A 19,071-nucleotide genomic window follows, 5' to 3' on the forward strand; every position below is an offset into this window, starting at 1 on the left:
TTTTGGTCAATAATAACAGAACTAATTTCTTTTTCTAAGCCGTTTCTACTTGGATGTTATATTGCAGATGTTATAAATAATTTAAAATAATCAAATACATTTTAGATTGTAGATTTTCAAGTGAAATTTTCAAGAATATATTTTCAATTTTATTTGCTTTTTTAATATGGTTTTAAGAAAGAGTAATATTCCTTAAGTGCACTACTTTTTGTAATAAAATCAGAAACAGACTAAATGAGATAATTGTTTTATTTTTCTTTTCAAGTGAGAGATTTACAGAATGAGGTTGGAAAATTGCGTGTAGGCTGATGTTGTATGTTGTAGCTGGTTATTATTCAGTGAGTCACAGTAAGTTTCCAGAGCCAACCACACCTTAAGGTTAAACTGCCTCAAACCAGACAGCAAACTATTAGCAGAGGTGCTTCGAATGATTTGTTTTTAATTTTTTTTTTAATTTAAAATGACGCATTTTTAACCAATATGTCTAAAACTTTGCTGAGACTACTCAAATCTTGTTTCCTTTCCTGCTCATTATCTGGTCCTTCTGACAGGTTTAAGCATGACTAATAAACTATCTAACTGAAATAATTATCAGTACTTCCTAGGATGAATGAAAGGCCTCCCTGTTGATAGGAAAGCGTATCCCACAGCAAGGAGAAGTGGTTTTAAACTAAGACAAGGGAGGTTTAGGTTAGATATTAGGAGGAAGTTTTTCACACAGAGGGTGGTGACGCACTGGGACAGGTTGCCAAGGATGTTGTGGATGCCCCATCCCTGGAGGCATTCAAGGCCAGGCTGGATGTGGCTCTGGGCAGCCTGGTCTGGTGGTTGGTGACCCTGCACGTAGCAGGGAGGTTGAAACTAGATGATCATTGTGGTCCTTTTCGACCCAGGCCATTCTATGATTCTATGATTTAATTGTGATTATGGCAAAGCAGACCTTTGTTGTCCACTGTCAGAAATTCAGTTCGAACTTCTCGTGTAAGACTTTTGGTATTTTGAAAATAGAACCATAAATGCACTGTAGACAGTCAATAAGCATATGTAGGGTGTTGAAAGAGAAGAAAAATATTATGTAGGGTACACATTCATCTTTCAGTTTAATACCAATGCGTCAATGTTTGCCTTATTGAATGCTGCATGCATATTCAGAACTAACTCTGAAATGGACAGTTCTGGAAACCATATGCTAGATGAATTGCAGTATCATAATAAATATTAATTACCTAAATATTCAATGCTATATACTATCATATACCATTTTTTCACTGGGGGCTTCATTCATTCATTCAGCTGCTTCAGTGCTGACCAAACAAGTAATTTGGATGAGCTTGAAGAATACGGGCTGCTCTTCTGGACTCTGAGGAAGACCAGCACTTTCTTTACTTCGGACAAAAGGGAAAAAAAGGTTGAAAAAAAATTAATTGTTACTCTTGCCTTCTTCTCCTGCGCAGGAGTAGCTGTGTACTCCTCCAGTGAATGATGGTAGAAGTTCATGTCCTGTCTGCAGTCCCAACCCGACAAATGAAAGACAAAGCAGTGTCATAGTACAGATACTCCTAAAATTTGATGCTTTTACATGTGCTGCTGGAAAACAGAGTAAAGAAAAAAAAAAAAGTTTCTGCAGAATTCTTCTGTATTGTATCTGTGTGCTGCCAAATACTGAGGCATTCCAGCACTGCATTGGCAATAGGGGAGTGGGCCAGTTCTTCTTCTGTGCCCAAGTCACCTCTGTCAGGAACACCTTTCTCAAGCAAAAAGGTCTTCTTCAAAACAGGCACCATTTGAAATAATCCCTTCTAATAGACTAGATTATTTCTTATGAGAAATAAAAGACAAAGCAACCCATCCATGGGACTCTATGTATGGGCATAGTTTTGAAGAAGTGTGAATGCACATCAAACAAATCTATTCTGGAAAATTTGGGCAAATCATATAGTCAAGATGGTTTAGGGACCATTTTCCATCTCACTTATAGATATGTATATGTATACATATATATATGTTTTTGTTGTTTTTTTTTTTGCATATGTTAGCAAAAGGATTGAACAGTAGAAGTATTATTAGAATCTATTGGGCCGGAGTATTGGCCATAGTCCAGTCTGCACAGTATTTTCTATTGGATTCTTAAGACTTTTTTTTATCTATGAGTGCTGTATTTTCAAATGTGAAGATTAAGATACTTTCAAATGAAGTAGAACAAGTAAGTAACATTCCTAAGTTAAGTTCCTTTCCCTATTAGAAAACAATAATTGCAATCTTTCCATTTAAGGTACCTCACTTTAAAAAAAAAAAATTAAAAAGAAAATAAAAGACATATTAAGTAATTTGGAATATTGTCAAGTTAAGCAAAAGTGTATTAAGTTCAGCAGAAGAGATGAAATTCACAAGACAAAAATCCATCAGAGTGAAGGAAGGCAAAACCACAAGAATCAGTGTCTAAGAAACTTTCGAAAATTATATATATAAATTAAAAAAATATATTTTTCCCTCCTAGGTGCAAAAATGTTTTTCCTTTGAGTGGTGAAGAAATTTCAGAAGCTTTTTTGTATTGTTTAGGTTATTTTTATTGTCCAGACGTAGGTGCTGAATGTTAGTATTCACACTAGTTTCAAGTAACTACATCAATATGTGAATCACATAAACTGTAAGGAAAATGAAGAAAAAACATTCTCACAGGTTACTTACTCTGTTCCTTGTCTGTGCAATTCAATGGCAGGCTCTGACCATCTTGTAAGATCCAACATCAGGTCTTCACACCTGGCAGTGGAGGGCAGAAGGGGACATTTTCTCTTTATTTCCCTTTTTTTTCTTTTTTTTCTGTTCAGATGCTGTTAAAGCCACTTGCTACTCTTGTTTAACATGGAGAACTTGTCCCACAGCTGGGAGCACAGTTTGTGATAAACATTTTCCACTTTATGGAATATATACTTTACAGGCGAATAATTCAACTTCTGGTTTTTAAATGTATCACAAACTTTTAAAAATGAGTCTTTCAGACACAGCAGAACAATGGGAGGATAGTGAAGAAGGAGCTTATCTGGTCCTTGTGTAAACAGGCACTATATGAAAACACCCAGTAACAGTTTGATTTCATAACCCATTAAATATATCCAAAGGACTTTAGTTGTCATGTTAGTAGAACCTCAATACAGCTTTTGACAGCAGCATAGAAGACAGCAATGCCTTTGAGGAACTTTGGAAAATGGAGTCATTAAATGGAAAACTTGGACAGAGTTCTCCATAACGTTTAATTTCCTTTAAAACATCTTGGAGATAATTAAGATTTCTGTGAAGACAATAATATTAATTGGCAGTGCCACGTCTATCACCTTTTGTTAATGGCAAGTGAAGACCCCTGGTTGCTTTCTGTTGGCCTGGTTTGACCTGAGGATCTTCCAGAAGAAAATGGGCACCTTGTCCCATCACAGCTGCTTTGTTCCTCCATACAGAAGAACAGCTTCTTGCCAGGCTTTACGTCTGTGGCATGTAAGAAAGCCATTCAGGTATATAACTCTCAGACAGTAGCTACGGAGACCTCACAGAAGGCCCAAATCTTCACAGTAAATGTCTCTGAAATTCAGTAAAGACTGTGTGGTTTCTTGCAGTTAACAGTAGCTCACAGTAACCACTTGGATTTTCGGGGTGGGATTCAGTTCTTGTAGACAATTAGACCTCCAGTCTAAGCACTGACTGGTCAACCAAAGTCAAGCTGTTGTCACGTTAAAAACGAGCTGGTGTGATCCATCCATGCGGTCATGGGGGCTGTTCAGTTGGCCAGACATGGGGTCTACTTTAGGGAGATCAGAATAGCTTCCAGACTACTCTAACCCTATTGACTAGTCTCCACCAGCTATAAAGGGAGCTCAGACACCTGGATCACATGAAGACACTCACATTTAGAAAGTATATTTAGATGTCTACAGTCTGGACCTGAATATCAAACACTTGTGGCTTAGGGATTCAGCTGCCTAAACATAGATGCCCTGTGGTGTCTGAGACATCCAGGGGGGCTGAGAACACAAAGCCTGCAAGGAGCTGTGGCCCAGCAGATGAGGACCAGGCAGGAGAGTGTAGGGGACCTCAAATGCGTCTAAATATCTAAGTGTGGGCAATAGTTTTGAGCCCTTAGGGAAACATTCATATAAATGTATTTCTTCCAATCGCATTTCTTCTTCTGGTGTGTTTTGGCATCTTTAGTTATTAATCTCCCATTTTCCATGTCAAGTGGCCACGTGCTTGTCAGGAATGCAGAGTGACCAGCTGCAAAGAAGACACTGAAACTGTTTTTACCTGAAGTGCACTTATTAGAAGGGTCCAAAAATGGTTGATTCATGCCCCTCAAAATAGAAGCCCCTTTCCTTGTCATTCTTCCCAGGCCTTTTCTTCCCAGATGAAGCCAGAAGAAGGCAGATGAGGAATGATAAAGCTTAGAAGAGGAGTTGCTCTGTAATTTTTACCAAACCGTAATTATTTACTTGGCTTGCTGTTTTAAGGCAAATTTCTGATACATGCCTGCATCAGTGCTGGCCATGGGACTAGTTTCGGGAAGAAGGCTGGCCATTGCTTAAGTGGTTTGAGAAAACTCTCTGAGCAGCTGACATAAGTTGAACACGTTGAACAAATAAACAAACAGATGTGTAGTTTACCCCCTCAATGGCCTTTATTCTGGGGCCCCAGCAGCTGGTGGTGGCAAAAAAGTTTAATATCAATGTGACAGCTACTCAGATGCTTCCTGCTTTGCTATACACCCGGGTCTGTTCATATGTCATTTTTCATACAGGAGGAGCAGGGCAAGCAGGCTGAGCTGAGTCTGATTATCTGTGGTCAATCTGATAATCTGTGGTCACATCAGACTTTCCAGGAATGCCAGAAAAAGATGTATAAGAGTGGTGGGGAAGATGGTGTTCCTTTTATGGCAGAGGAACACCATCAAATGTCTTGCTTTCCTCAGAGTAATTGGAGATTTTATTTTCATGCTTTGAAAACTATCTTGGGTAAAGGTAGATCTACGGCAAACTGCCATAAAAGAGAAGCAGCAATTAAAATATCGTTATCTACTAAGAAGCTTAATGTGTCTTCTGTAGTGGCAGTGGAAAGACTGCTAGGGATTTGTACGGCTGAGATACGATTAGATATGCAACAGGCTCATCAGTGACTCGTGCAGGTGGGTTAACTTCGGTTAGACTGAAAACATGAAAATGTGTTTATTTTTTTCCTTTCTTTTAAATGCCATTTATTTATTTATTTATTTATTTATTTATTTTGTGTGTGTGTGTGTGTCTCTATTTCCTCTCAGTTTAATATTCTGTCCACATAGAAACAGTAGGAACAGTAGGAATATTCTGTCCACATAGAAAGCAGTAGGAATTTACTTTCTACAGTTCAAAGAATACATTAGGACTGAAAGGAGAACATGATTTCAACATTCACAATAGGTTGTAAAAGGCAAACGTGAAAAGCTCACAACCGTAAAAGGAAACTCTATGGGCAATTTCATAGACAAGATAACTTTGATCTTCCAAAGGCTTCCATATCAGCAGTCTCACTGTGGGATCCAGGGCTTCAGAGCACTTTTCTCCAGGCCATGAGGTGGCTAAGTACATGGTTCCACACACTGAGTGTGTCTCTTTGAATAAAAATACATTCATTATGAGAGCAAGTAAAGCTACGCAAACAATTAGTACCTTGATCCTTGATGTAATGCCACACAGGCAGGTATTAAGGTGGCCAGAATTATTGGCTCAGTCCATTGACATTACACAGGCATACTTTTACTGTTGTAAGCAGATAAATATTCATATGAATGTTATTCTGAAGCTCAGTGAAATCTCTTCTGCAATATGTGTATCAGTTCTAAAGTTTAAGATTGGTTACTAGGAAACAGAAACTAGTTGCATTCAAGCATGTAAAAAACATAACATGGGTCAGGTCATTATGATGATGAAGGTAAAACCTTGTGTTTCTCTACAATCAGAGAGGTTAGACAATGAGCAGGTCTAAAAACAGCTCCTCCCATGACGCATGCTTGTGCCAGATTCTGCTGCAGTTTGGAGAAGCAATTATGTAAATATAGATTTGCAAACAATTTCACAAAGTGACAGAAACAGTGTTAATTACCCAAAATGTTAGTGATTCTGTCTAGCCAACCACAAAGTGATGAAATCATGGTCATGTTAAAAATGAAAGCCTGATGTAATATCCCACCTTTTTTTTTTATTTTCAGGAAAATTTTTCTTTCCTTTTACTATTGACTTACCTGTCAACAGCATCTGGATTTATTTATTTTTAATCTGGGCCCAAGAAAAAGATGCATATGCACACACTTAAAAAAATGTGTCTATTCCTGTTCACAGCATTTAATGGTGTCTTCAGAGGCCTTTGCAGACAAAAGGAGCATCTCATTTGTGCCTAAATTCTCATCCTGAATTAAAAAATATTTGAGCTCTGATTTTGATACTACAAAGGTGCAGACAATCTTCTTTCAGTGCCTGAAAAATAATGTTGATTGTAACTTTTCTGCGCCTTTGACTTGCACAGAGTTTCTTAATAATTGTATATCACAATTGAAACCTCTTCTTTAATCTTCATCCAATTCTCCAATTATCTGGCTGCCTGTAAGCCCAGTATTACAATTTAAAAGGCTCTCTTCTCAAGAATGCAATCAGTATCTTGATTATAAGCAGTGGTTGCTGAGGCATTACAAACATAAATGATAAACAGTAAGAGACAGAGTACATCCTACTGGTACTAAATAATGGTCTCCAGTTACTCTATTTTCCACTGATTATGGCTACAGATCTAATAAAAGATTGACTAAAACCATTTCTTGCAAGAATTCTACAAGTTCACATCAAGTTTAGAAAAGGTTCTGGATACAGTTAACCATAAATAATGGTTATTTTGTAATATTCAGAAACATCTTATTTCCATGGATAAATTACTACTTTCTCTTTCTATGGTGAAATTTTAAATAGTAGCTTCAAACAAAAACTGCTTCTATTCCTACCACAAGGTTATACAACACAGTGTTGTTACAGTTTTGAAGGAGCTGACTTACTGCTTAAAATAAGGATGTTGCATATGACTTAAATAATATGAATTATATGCTGAAGTCATTACTGAGCTGTTACCCAGGCAAAACATAGTGTTGCTTCAATAAATATTTTAGGATTCAACACTATAATTCTTAGGAGACATCTTAAAGAAATATGATGGATAGTAACTTAAAAATTGCTGTTGAATTAATAGCTTACTGTTAAAATATCTAGCCATGAGCTTACTAAAATATGATTGTTTCTTCATATATTTGTTAGCCAAATATTAAATTTATCAAAGACAAACCATACTTCCCATCTTCTCTCTCCTCCATTAAATAGATAAGTAATAAGAATCCATAACTCTTCTTCTAATACTTTCTGGGTGAATCAGTATGGCTACTTACATCATAGTGTGAGACTTTTCATGAGAATATATCAAACAGAATAGTATCTTCTAATTCTGAAAGTTCTTCTGTAAAAAATGTTCAAAAAGTCACAAAGAATTTTTCGTTTAACTTCTCTTTCTGTGATACTAAGGAGTGGTCCGACTTCTACAGAAGTGAAAATGCAGGCACAGGGAGACAATGCGTGGTTGATGATAATCCATAACTCTGAGCACCTGGGTTTCAATCTGTTCATTTAGGGTCTCACATTTGAATGACAAGAGAAGCAAAAGATGACTAAGTTCTTCACAGCTAGTCCTCTGGAAAACCCAGAAAAACTCTGGCAGTTTTGGCATTTCTTTGACTTGTAATCCATTGATAATGAACCAACTAGTAAGGGATATTTGTTTAAAGCCTGCAACATTTATACGCATGATGAAAATATACATGTTAGATGAAATTTTCACGATGTCACTTTTACAGGCGAGTTATGATGTTCTTATCTCATGTCTACCTATGCATTTCCCAAGTGATAACGGGATTTCTAACCTCCAATACTTCAGCAATTACAATGATAACTATAAGAAAACATCTCTATACCTGGGGTTTTAGAATGAAAGGAGACAACTTTTAAGTCTTTTTATTAATTGTACTGCAAGAGTATTAGGTCCCATCAAAATTAAGCAATTCAGCAGAAAGGTTCCCACTGATTTTGATGGTCTTTGAACTGGGGACTGGTCTCTACTGCCAAGTGCTAGTGATGACTCAGATAAAGCAGACTGCTAGGAAATTGTACTTAAACCACAAGGACAATGTTTATTGCAATTCCTTAGTCATCAGAGTGAAGCTAAACTCAGTTGTAATGTTTGATACAGAATCACAGGCTGTAGCTTTGGGATCATTATTTTAATTGTTTTGTGTATCGCGTTTTAAGATCATGCTTATCTAACAGGTGAAAACTGAGGTATTTCTACGAATTTTTTAATCCAGAATTATGTGGAATAGCAGGTTAATTCAGTGGCATTCAATTTTTCTAAAATCTGATGATGTGAACCAACAAGTGAAACTAGTATCATACTGTTACCAAAAATCATCACATCAAACACTTAGCAAGTGTCAGGGATAAGGAATTGTGGCATTAATGACACAGCATCTTCAGATTGCCTGACAAAGGAGCTATTCCCCCATTTATTCTTGATTTTCTATCTTCTAGGGTCTTGCTAGTCTGGAAAAGGCTGCTGCATTTTATTTGTCTTCCACATAGGCTGCTGCTCAGCACTCCAATATCCACATCCACATCTCCTCACACAAATGCACTGCCAATCCTTGCACACTTGAAATCTTTAATTTAGTGGTGTGAGCTCAGCTTTTGGGCTGCGTGCTGCCCCGTGGATTTCTTTCAGGTGTTCCACATTTTAATACCTATCTGATTGGCCTAAAGAGCATTTTATCTGTGTCATGTTGTAGTAATAGATAGAAGGATTTCTTGGTTGCTTTCACATTCTGCTGCCCCTAGGTAGCAAAACACTGTGGTCTCCAAGGGCTACCCTCAAAACTAGAAAGAGCTGGGTACTGACTCCCAGCGGGGCTTCCTTTCTGTGGACTTGGCCAACCAACAATTCCATGACTCCAGCAGATGTTTTTGACCTTCGGACCAATGGATGAATTTGTCCATCTTCCCTCATTCCCTCAGTCATCTCTCTGACCAAAGCCAGCATGGTTAAATCTGGATCCCTGCCGAGGACAATCAGGAACAAAGTGCTGGCCCAGTGAGGTTTTCCAGCGTGTCCCAAGAAGATTGTATTCAGGGGCAAAGGGTCCATGCTATATCATGTCATAGAGCCTGTACCAGTGTTTTTGGCTCCCCATTGTACTCTCTTTGATTGCTGGTTTTAAATATGTCATATATCTCCAGATGCGTTATTTATGTTTGCTTCAGTTGTTGTGCAATTTGTGGCAGAGTGAGGGGTCTGCTGGAAAGCAGCCATTGGTTTAGTGGCCAGCCCTGTAGCAAAATATTAGTAATACAGAAATCTGCTGCTCTAAGTGAAATTTGATTTAAGCATAAATGTCAGAAAGCATTCCAATAATTTATTTAAGTTGTTGACATTCTAAAGTGATTAACTAAAAATGTAGCTTCCTTTTCTTTTTTCTTTTTTCTCTTTTCGTTTTTCTTTTCTTTTGGCTTTTGTTCTTTTTCTTTTTCTTCTTCTTTTTCCTTTTTTCTTTTTCTTTTTCTTTTTCTTTTTCTTTTTCTTTTTCTTTTTCTTTTTCTTTTTCTTTTTCTTTTTCTTTTTCTTTTTTCTTTTTCTTTTTCTTTTTCTTCTCTTCTTTACTTTCTGGTTTGATGGTTTGAGGTACAATATAAAAAAATGGACTCTTGATTTGTGTCATACTGCTTTGTAATCATGGGAAGTGTTTAACCAGGACTGTAGGACTGTCTTAACTGTAATGAAGCGCAGCTTCCAGAACTGTATCCTTTATAAAGTATTCTAAAATAGACACTTAAATAGTTTTAGAGTGATTATTTTTATATGTATCTATAAACTCCAGGAGTTCAGAAGCCAGTGTGTGCTTGAGGTCAAGTAATATATAGTTGTATGCAGTAGTTAGCCTTGATTTTAATATTTACTTGGCTCTCTACAAGCATGATTTAATTCTTGGTCTGATTTAATTTTTGATATTCCCTAAAGAACATCTTTCTTCCTTAGAAAGGAAGATCAAGGAAAGTACATGCCTGTGAGCCTCCCATCTGCGCCTGGAAAGATCATGGAACAGATCCTCCTGGAAGCTATGTTAAGGCACATGCAAGATAAAGAGGTGATCTGGGACAGCCAGCACAGCTTCACCAAGGACAGATTATGCTTGACCAACCTGATGACGTTCTATGGTGGACTAAAGGCATCAGTAGATAACAGGATAGCAACTGATGTCATCTACCTGTATTTCTGCAAGGCCTTTGATATGGTCCCATATCACATTCTTATCTCAGAATTGGAAAGATATGGATTTGAATGCTATTCAATAGATTAAGAATGATTCAGTGCATAAAGAAGTGGTTGAATGGTTGCAGCAAGAGGGTTATGATCAATGGCTCTATGTCCAGGTGGAGGGTGGCCATGAGTGGCGTCCCCCAGGGACCTGTCTTGGGGAAGGTGCTCTTCATCATCTTTCTCAACAACAGACAATGGGATTTAGTGTACCCTCAGCAAGTTGACATTAAGCTGAGTGACGCAGATGACACAGTAGAAGGAAGGGAAACTATTAGAAGGGACTGGATAACCTTGAAAAGTGGGCCCACATGAATCTAATGAAATTCAACAAAGCCAAGTGCAAATTGTTGAGCTTGACCTGGGGCAATCCCAATCCCAAGTGTGTTTACAGACTAAGAGAAGAACTCATTGAGAGCAGTCATGAGGAGAAGGACTTGGGGCTTCTGCTGAACAAAAAGCTGAATGTGAGCAAGCAGTGTGTTCTTGCTGCCTGGAAGGCCAACATTATCCTGGGCTGCATCAAAAGAGAGGTGGCCAGCAGTGCAAGGAGATTGTCCCACTGTACTCTGCCCCAGTAAGGCCCCATCTGGAGTACAGCATCCAGGCCTGGAGTCCCAGGAGACATCTGGAGCTGTTGGAGTGGGTACAGAGGAGGCCACAAAGATTATCAGAGTGCTGGGGCATCTCTCCTATGAAGACAGACTGAGGGAGTTGGATTTGTTCAGCTTGGAGAAGAGAAGGGGCTGGAGAGAATTCATTGTGGCACTGGAAAAAGAAACTTAAAATCAGGAGGGAGATAGATTTTTTTCATGGCTGATAGTGATAGGACAAGGGGGAATTATTTTAAACTAAAAAGAGAGGAGATTTAGATTAAGTATTAGGACCAAATTTTTCACTCAGACTATGACGAAGCCGTGGCACAGGCAACTTAGAGAAGCTGTGGATGCCCCATCCCTGGAGGCCCTGAAAGCCAGGCTGGATGGGGCCCTGGGCAGTCTGATCTGGTAGTTGGCAACCCTGCCCACAGCAGGGGGGTTGGGACTGGTTGAGCTTTAAAGTTGCTTCCAACCCAACCATTCTATGATTCTAAAATTTTTTTCCCCTCCCCCTATATTTTGTCACTATAAAGAAAAGTTGGAAGCAAAAACAGTCTGGGAAGTACAGGGGTAAAAACTCCTAATTGTATGATTATGATTAATTCCTTTTTTTTTTTTTTTTAAATTTGAATGACCATTAATTTGTGTAAACTATCGACTCTGTGATCCTCCTGCTGTGAATACTACATTTTGTATATTGGAATTTACCCTACTGCTCTGTATGACCAAAAAAGGAATCCCCAGGGCCATATTTAATTTCACAGTTAAACGCACTACTTGACTAGCAGCCTTGAAAACAGTGTATATCCCATATTTTTGATCTCCGGTGGGAATCAACCGTGTAGTTAATTTAGCTATTTTTGCTTTGCACACGAATCCCAGCAGGAAGACTGGGGGAGATGGAGATTGTTGACATTCTAAAGTGATTAACTAAAATTGGGGGAAAATATATGCTCAAGTTAGGGCAAAGAAAAAGAAAAAAGAAGACAGAACAGAACCTTTTTTTTTTTTTTTTTCCAAACAAGATGTAATCCAGTTGCCATAATACTGTATTGTTTGTTTGACTTTTTTTTCACTGTGGTTACTGTTACTTCATCCCTGAGACACTTCCAAGAGAAATGAGGAATTGTCCACAAGATAATCACCACTATGTCTGACTTTTCTCTATGTAATGTGGTGTGTCACCAAGATGGATATATGTTCTATATGCAGTCTTTTAAGAAAAATAAAGGATTCTAAGTGGTAAGTATAACTTTCAGCATATATGGTTTTGTGAAAGGATGATTTCTCCAACAAAATTTTCCTTCTGCCTTGATAAAGGCAGTACTCAATCTTTTTCAATATCAGTATTTCAGAGTCTGCTTCATTTGAATGTGATGACATCTTCATTTTGGATAAGTGATTTTAGAAATGTCTTGCCTGCACTTCAGGCATTGAGTCCACTTGTGAGCCTGAGCTGGTGTCAGCTCCATCCATGGGACAGGGATGATTATGCGTCTACATGATCTCAGAGGCTGCCACATATAGCTCCCTGCTGTGAGCTGGCTCATTGCCATGTCTAATTTAATGTTTGCCCTGTTTGCAGTAGTCAGAAAGGGCAAAATCTCCATCGCTGAAAATCAAATGTACACTGACACAATGAAGTGATTCTGAATATACAATCATCTTCTTGTCATGTGTAAACCACGTTATGAAAGTGGATGTCAGCTTCGAGCTGGGTCTAATTCTCTTGCCCAGGGCTGAGATCTGGCAGGGGTTTTACTCTCTGATGCCATCAGGCTATCCACAGAAATCTGGGACTCCTTCCATTTGTATCAGCACAAGTAAGAAATCTTGAGCATCTTGCAGACATTACAAGGTCCATCAGGTCCACCTTTCAGGTGGGCATGGTTGGTCCTCAGCACAGACCAAGAGAGTAAATTTGCATAAGTAAATGTCTTTTTAAAAATGCCTTCTTAATATATTTTCAGTTGGATCTATCCTACCCAGCTTGGCAGGCTCCTCAGTTTGACATGTCTGATGAAATATTCCTTCTTAAGAGGGTTTTAAAGTTACCTCAATCAGTACATAAGAATTAGTTTAGGGCTTTTTTTTAAATGCAGTTCTCATTAACTAAGTAAAACTGAATTATGCTAACCTACTCCTTTTAACCCCATGAGCTTAGAAGTCCTTCCCTTCTAATCAGCTGAGTTTATTTGGCTGTCAAATTAATTCTACATCCAGAATTAGGTCCATTAGAAAGCTTGTGGGGATTTTATTGCTATCACAGACAAGCTTGTTTTTATAATCATAACATAACTCAGTGTAATGAGATATGAGTTCTAGTGGCTCTGCTAGTAAAATATACAGCCATTCAGTAATGATCCTTTTTCAAAAACTGCCATGTTGGCATTAGAAAGACAGTACATTTCTGGCATTTTTAATACCTATTGGATGGACAGTATCTTGACTCCAGCAAATAACAAGATAACAGTTATGCCCTGCACTACGTATTATGCCTTTCCCAGCTTGAGTAGGTTTTGATTCACAAATGAACTCATGAGATCAAGTTTCTGTTTGTTGTACATTGACAAACAACCATGATTTGGAGACTAATGGCTGCTGGACACTTCATGTAAAATTTGACATGAATTGGCTGCAATCAGTCCATAGGTGGTTATTTGGACATATGATTACACAATCCAGTGTCTTGGAGTCAGAGCACCTTGCAAAAAAGTTTTCTATGGCTCTATGGACCAGTGAGAAAGGGAATATATTTGATGCATCTTACACAAATCAACAACTTTTGTCTACTGTCGCAGCTGTAAATATCCTGGTAGAGAAAATTTGCTTCTAGGATTTGAAAATGTCCTTGTAAAGAATTCAGTCTGGATAAAACCTGAGTGGTAGCAATTAGTAAAATTGTTTACAAAATTACAAAATGAATTACGCAGATTTGTGAAAATGCTTATAAAAATGCTGGGTAGGTGCAGTTTGGAAAGAAAGCCTTGAATTGCTATTTCTTTTCTGTCTCATGACTGAAAATACAAGCCATTGCTCCTACATTGATGGGAAAAGTCAAAACATATGCTTTTCAGCTAACACACACACACAAAAAAAACAACATGCAAAAGATAATGTTATTGCAAGTGTGAAATAAAATGGAACTTTTCCATAAGCCATATTCAGAGTGGTGCTGATGGCCACAAGGCCAGCTTCAGCTTGCTTCTGGGGGTATTGGAGCCCACATGGGCCATAAACCAAACACAGTAGAAATACAATACAACACTGCTTTTCCCTCTCGATACTTTTCACGAAACCACCAGAAGTCATGCAAGAGGATCATGATGTATCAGTCTTGCTCAGAAATTCAGAACTGGAAAAACAGTTTGTAAAACTGCTTCATGCATCATGCTTTACAAAGCTTAACTACTTTACAAGTGAAGAAGCATAATTATCAGTGTTAAATATCGGTGGTTAGAAGCCACTCTAAAAAAACCTCACAAAAATGACGTTTTGACGGGTTGTTATGCCAGGGAAGAGATGAATAGGCTTTGGTATTTTGACAAATAATAATGGTATAATTAAATACTTTAAATTGCACTCTATAAAGTGATTATGTGAAAATGTGAAAACAGCACTTCTTACTGAACCTACCTGTTCTCTACTTGAATGTAGTCATGCTGCATTTAATAATCATAATAAACATGTCAGGTTTTTAGTATGTAGAAACTGTGCTTAAACAGCCTGGTATGGGGAAAGAGAGGCAGAGGCTCTTGGGGTGAGAGATCATCAATAACAACATTAAATAAGCAATGGCTGTCACCCTTTCTCTACAGCCCTTCATCTCCAAGCAGAGTCCTCACATACTCACGTGGAATCCTGGGGAATAGGATGGAAACCAACAGCTAGGAGTGTTTGGCTGGTAGCATTACCGCTGCTGGCGTTAATCAGCAAGCCAGGTCAACGTGGCTTGGCTACGATGTGTTGACAGAGCTGACAGTTAGACATACTCTCTTTTTTTAACTTGTGAAATGAATGTGTTTTACCTGGAATCACTGAGTCACAACAAATATGGAAAACCACTCCCATGCCATTTCCCAGAGTAGAGTGGTCATTTAATAATAGCATGTTTATACAATACTATTTCCACAGTGCATGTTAGGGCCTCAAAGTGCTTTACAAACATTAATAAAACTACTCACGATACTTTCTAGCTAAGCAATTAATTTCCACTTTTTTTGACCAGAGATTGTTAATAATTTCTAGCTCTTACATGTAGTACTTCTAAGATGTGGCTTTCAATATTCCTTAAAAAAATATGTAATTAAGTCCATTTTACAGAAGAAGAAATAAAGCTGTAGAGAACAACAGGACTTACTAATGTTCATACCATCAATCTTGTGCAGGAGTGAATATCTCTCCCTCCCTATGTCCTGTTACCTATACACAGAATCATAGAATCACAGAATGTCTTGGTTTGGAAGGGACTTTAAATCCCATCCAGTTCCAACTGCCTGCCATGAGCAGGGCTGTCACCCACCAGGACAGGCTGCCCAGGGCTCCATCAAACCTGACTTTGATTGCCTCCAGGGATGGGACATCCACAAATTCTTTGGGAAACCTTTTCCAGTACATAAGCATGGACATCACATAAATTGTTTTCATGAGTCATGGTGAATTTCTGAAGAAATGGGAAGAACTGGAGGCTCAAAGGAGAAGAAGTCATTATGCCATCATGCTGGTGATGCTTTACTAGGTTGCTTCCATGAACAAAGGATGGAATTCTAGGCTGGACTGTCCTTTGTCTAACTGCCGGTTACAAATTCACATTGCAGGAGAAACCTGCAGACAGTGCACATTTAAACTATAAGAAGTATAACAAAGAGTATGACAAAGCCCTGTAGTAATTTCTTCAGGGCTGATTTCCTTGCAGTACATGTTTAAACCCAACCATATCTTCTCTTACTCCAGAGACTGCGAGAAGGACTGCTTGGTGAATGTGGGGAGCTCCCTCCATCTTCCTACTTTTCCACCTAAAGACTAGGTTTCTTGTTCTTGGACATGGACCACAGAGATTATTTGGATTTTGTAGCAGTCCTCAGGAGCCTAAACACATCCTTAAAAATGGGAGAAGGAAGGGTGTGAGGGCAGTTCTTGGATGCAGGGACTGTAAGCAGGGGGCCTTGGTCACTGAAGATTTTCCCTTAGGTGTTGAGTCAGAGGAAAAATCCCTCATCATCAAATGACACACACTTTATTCCTGGCAAGAGGCAAGAGATGTTGTTGTCTTGGATGATGCCATTGCTATTCCAAGCTGCAGGCAATTAACAGGTTTTGAAACGATGGCCTTAATTCCTTCTAGTGCTCAAGACACCACCTGAAGCACCAGTCAGAGATGGCCCTGTCTCCCCATTTTGAATTACTTTTGGTCCATGTTTTACTGCTGTGGAGATACGGGTTGTACAGTAATGTCTCTCAGCTCTCATCTTCCAGTGACTCATAGAGGTCAAGCTCTTCCTTGAAGCCTCCTGGAGAGGAATGGCCAAGGTCTATATAAGCTGATTGGCTTGACTTTTGCTAGTCCTAACTAGGGTCCATCCAGATAGCCTCAAGCAGTGGCTTCAGTTTTAAGGGCTGGGGAAGCTCTTTATAGTATTCCAGCTGAGTTACTCTCATGATGTCCTTTAATATATTACAAAAGCAAAACAATATGGTAGATAACAAATTGGCCTCGATGGCTTTGCTAAAAATGACATTGCTCACGATGCCAAACAGAAGTTGTACAGGGAAGGTTAAGTTCCCAGCCGTTCTGCTTGTTGTTGTTCTTTTGGTTTGGTTGGTTGGTTTGTTTCCAGTTTAAACACCATCTCTGTGATATATTGTTGAATTGTCCAGTTTTTCTTTAATTATGATATTCTGAAGTGGCTTCTCACCAGTACTTCTTCTTTCTATACCTTTATCTACATTTCTGTAGACATACTGGCACTGTCAGTGACTCTTGGAGAAAAAAAAACAAATGTACATGATTGGTATTCTTGATACTAATTAATATGTTTTGACTTTTCTAACAACACTGATGTGTAGGTATGCCTTGATCCTATTATATTGACACTTCCTCATTAGAGAACAGGAGTTTGCAAAGCAGACTGTTTTTTTCTTTTGTTTTTCTCTCTCTTTTTAAGACTATATTTTACTGAAATGATTTTCATAAAGAAAGGCAGAATTAGCATCTCTTCCTTTTCTGGAGAACCATGCTAAGCAATCCTTGGCTCCTGGTTTCATCTTGGAGTGTTTCAAACGATGCTATTTCACATCTGTTACCTCATGAAGAGCCCAAAAACCAGCTCTGGAGTTAATACCTGTAAAAAAGAGCTGTTACGTTTGGGTCTAGGGTATCTTCACAGAAATACCTTTCTACCATCAAGCCCACAAGTCAACACATTTCAAGAATAATAGACGGATTTTGAGTTCACAGTCTATGTGGTCTATGAGTTTTGCAGAGAAACTGAGAGGCCTCAGCTTGCGAAGTTCCCATGATAATGATATTCTCTGTCCCCTTTAGAAAAGAAAAGGTAGGAAAAAAGCTTCAAGTCTGAATGTATATATTGAAGTTATACAGATCAGGTTTTAAAATTATATTACAATTTAAATTTAGCCTTATTTGTTGCATTTTTAGGTCCATGCACCAAAAGATCACAAATGTGAACAGAGGCACAGTTATGGAGATGGAATGTAATTTGCAGGCATCATCTTCGTGGATACTCAGAGCTGTCCCACAAGATCAGAATACAGCAAGTGCTGTCCTGCTCATGAATTAATGCCTTTCCTCAGAGGTTAACACGAAGATTAGCAGCCTTTCAGTATCTGAAGGTGTGCTATAAGTAAGAAGGGGACAGACTCTTAAGCAGGGTCTACTGGGATAGACCAAGGGAAAATGGTTTCATACTAAAAGAGGGCAGATTTAGACTGGATATAAATAAAAGGCTGTTTATGATAAAGGTAGTCGAGCACTGGAACAGGTTTCCCAAAGAAGAGTTGGGTGTTCCATCCCTGGAGACATTCAAGGTCAAGCTGGATGGAGCTGAAAGCACCCTGATTTAGCTGTAGGTGTACCCGTTCTTTGAAGGGGAGTTGGACTGGATGGCCTTTAAGGATCCCTTCCAAGTCAGTCAATTCTATTATTCTATGATTCTATAACTTTTATTCTCTCCCTTCAAAATATTTAACAGAATAATTGTGCTTGCTAAATAGGACACAAGATGGCAGTGCTCTGTTCATTAGCAAATTAGAGCAGAATAACAATTTTACTGCACAGTGAAAATGAAATAGAGAAGAAAATATTATCATGCACAGCAGCAGTGGGTTCTAAACCCTTTCTGACAATCCCACACTAAGACATTTTCCCCCTGAAATGTACAAGAATGTGTCATTACAACCAACAGCAAACACCCACAGCCTTGAAGAAAAGCCAGGCTCCGTTTTGTTACCCAGAGATACAGAAGTGTTTTGCTTAGCCAGCTAATCTTCAAACAAGCGAGAGAAAGTGAAAACAACGCCTGAATTTGACCCAGCTTAAAATCTGTATACCTATTTCTTGCCTGTGCTTGAGGCTTAGAGCTTTCGAGATGACACATATCTAAAACGCAACGTGAAATTTTGTTTCCAAACAAGAGTTAAGATAGCAGGTAGATCAGCTTTGTCTTCTTTATGATTCTCTTTCCACTTCTCTGGTAATACAGAAAACGTAAAGATTTCCCTCATCACTGCAGTGCAGCACTGTATTACGGTATTTTTAAAGATAGACTGCTTTTTTCTTAACAATTTTTCCCTCTGTGCATTATCTTTGTTAGGACGCCTCCATCTTTTAGCCTGGTAGCAACTTGGAATGTGCCAGATTAAATATCTCAACACAGTGTGAATTCTCCTTGTGCAGAGCATTATTTCACTGATGCATCTAGTTGTAAAGAAAACAAAACACAGTCAAGGCACCTAGCTGCCTAGAGCTTACTAACTGAAGATCAAGTCTAGGCTTTGAACCTGATTTTTAACTTCTCCACTGGCAACAAAGGAACATGGA

This window comes from Meleagris gallopavo, chromosome 1 (genome assembly GCF_000146605.3).
Source record: "Meleagris gallopavo isolate NT-WF06-2002-E0010 breed Aviagen turkey brand Nicholas breeding stock chromosome 1, Turkey_5.1, whole genome shotgun sequence".
In the NCBI taxonomy this organism is placed as follows: domain Eukaryota; kingdom Metazoa; phylum Chordata; class Aves; order Galliformes; family Phasianidae; genus Meleagris; species Meleagris gallopavo.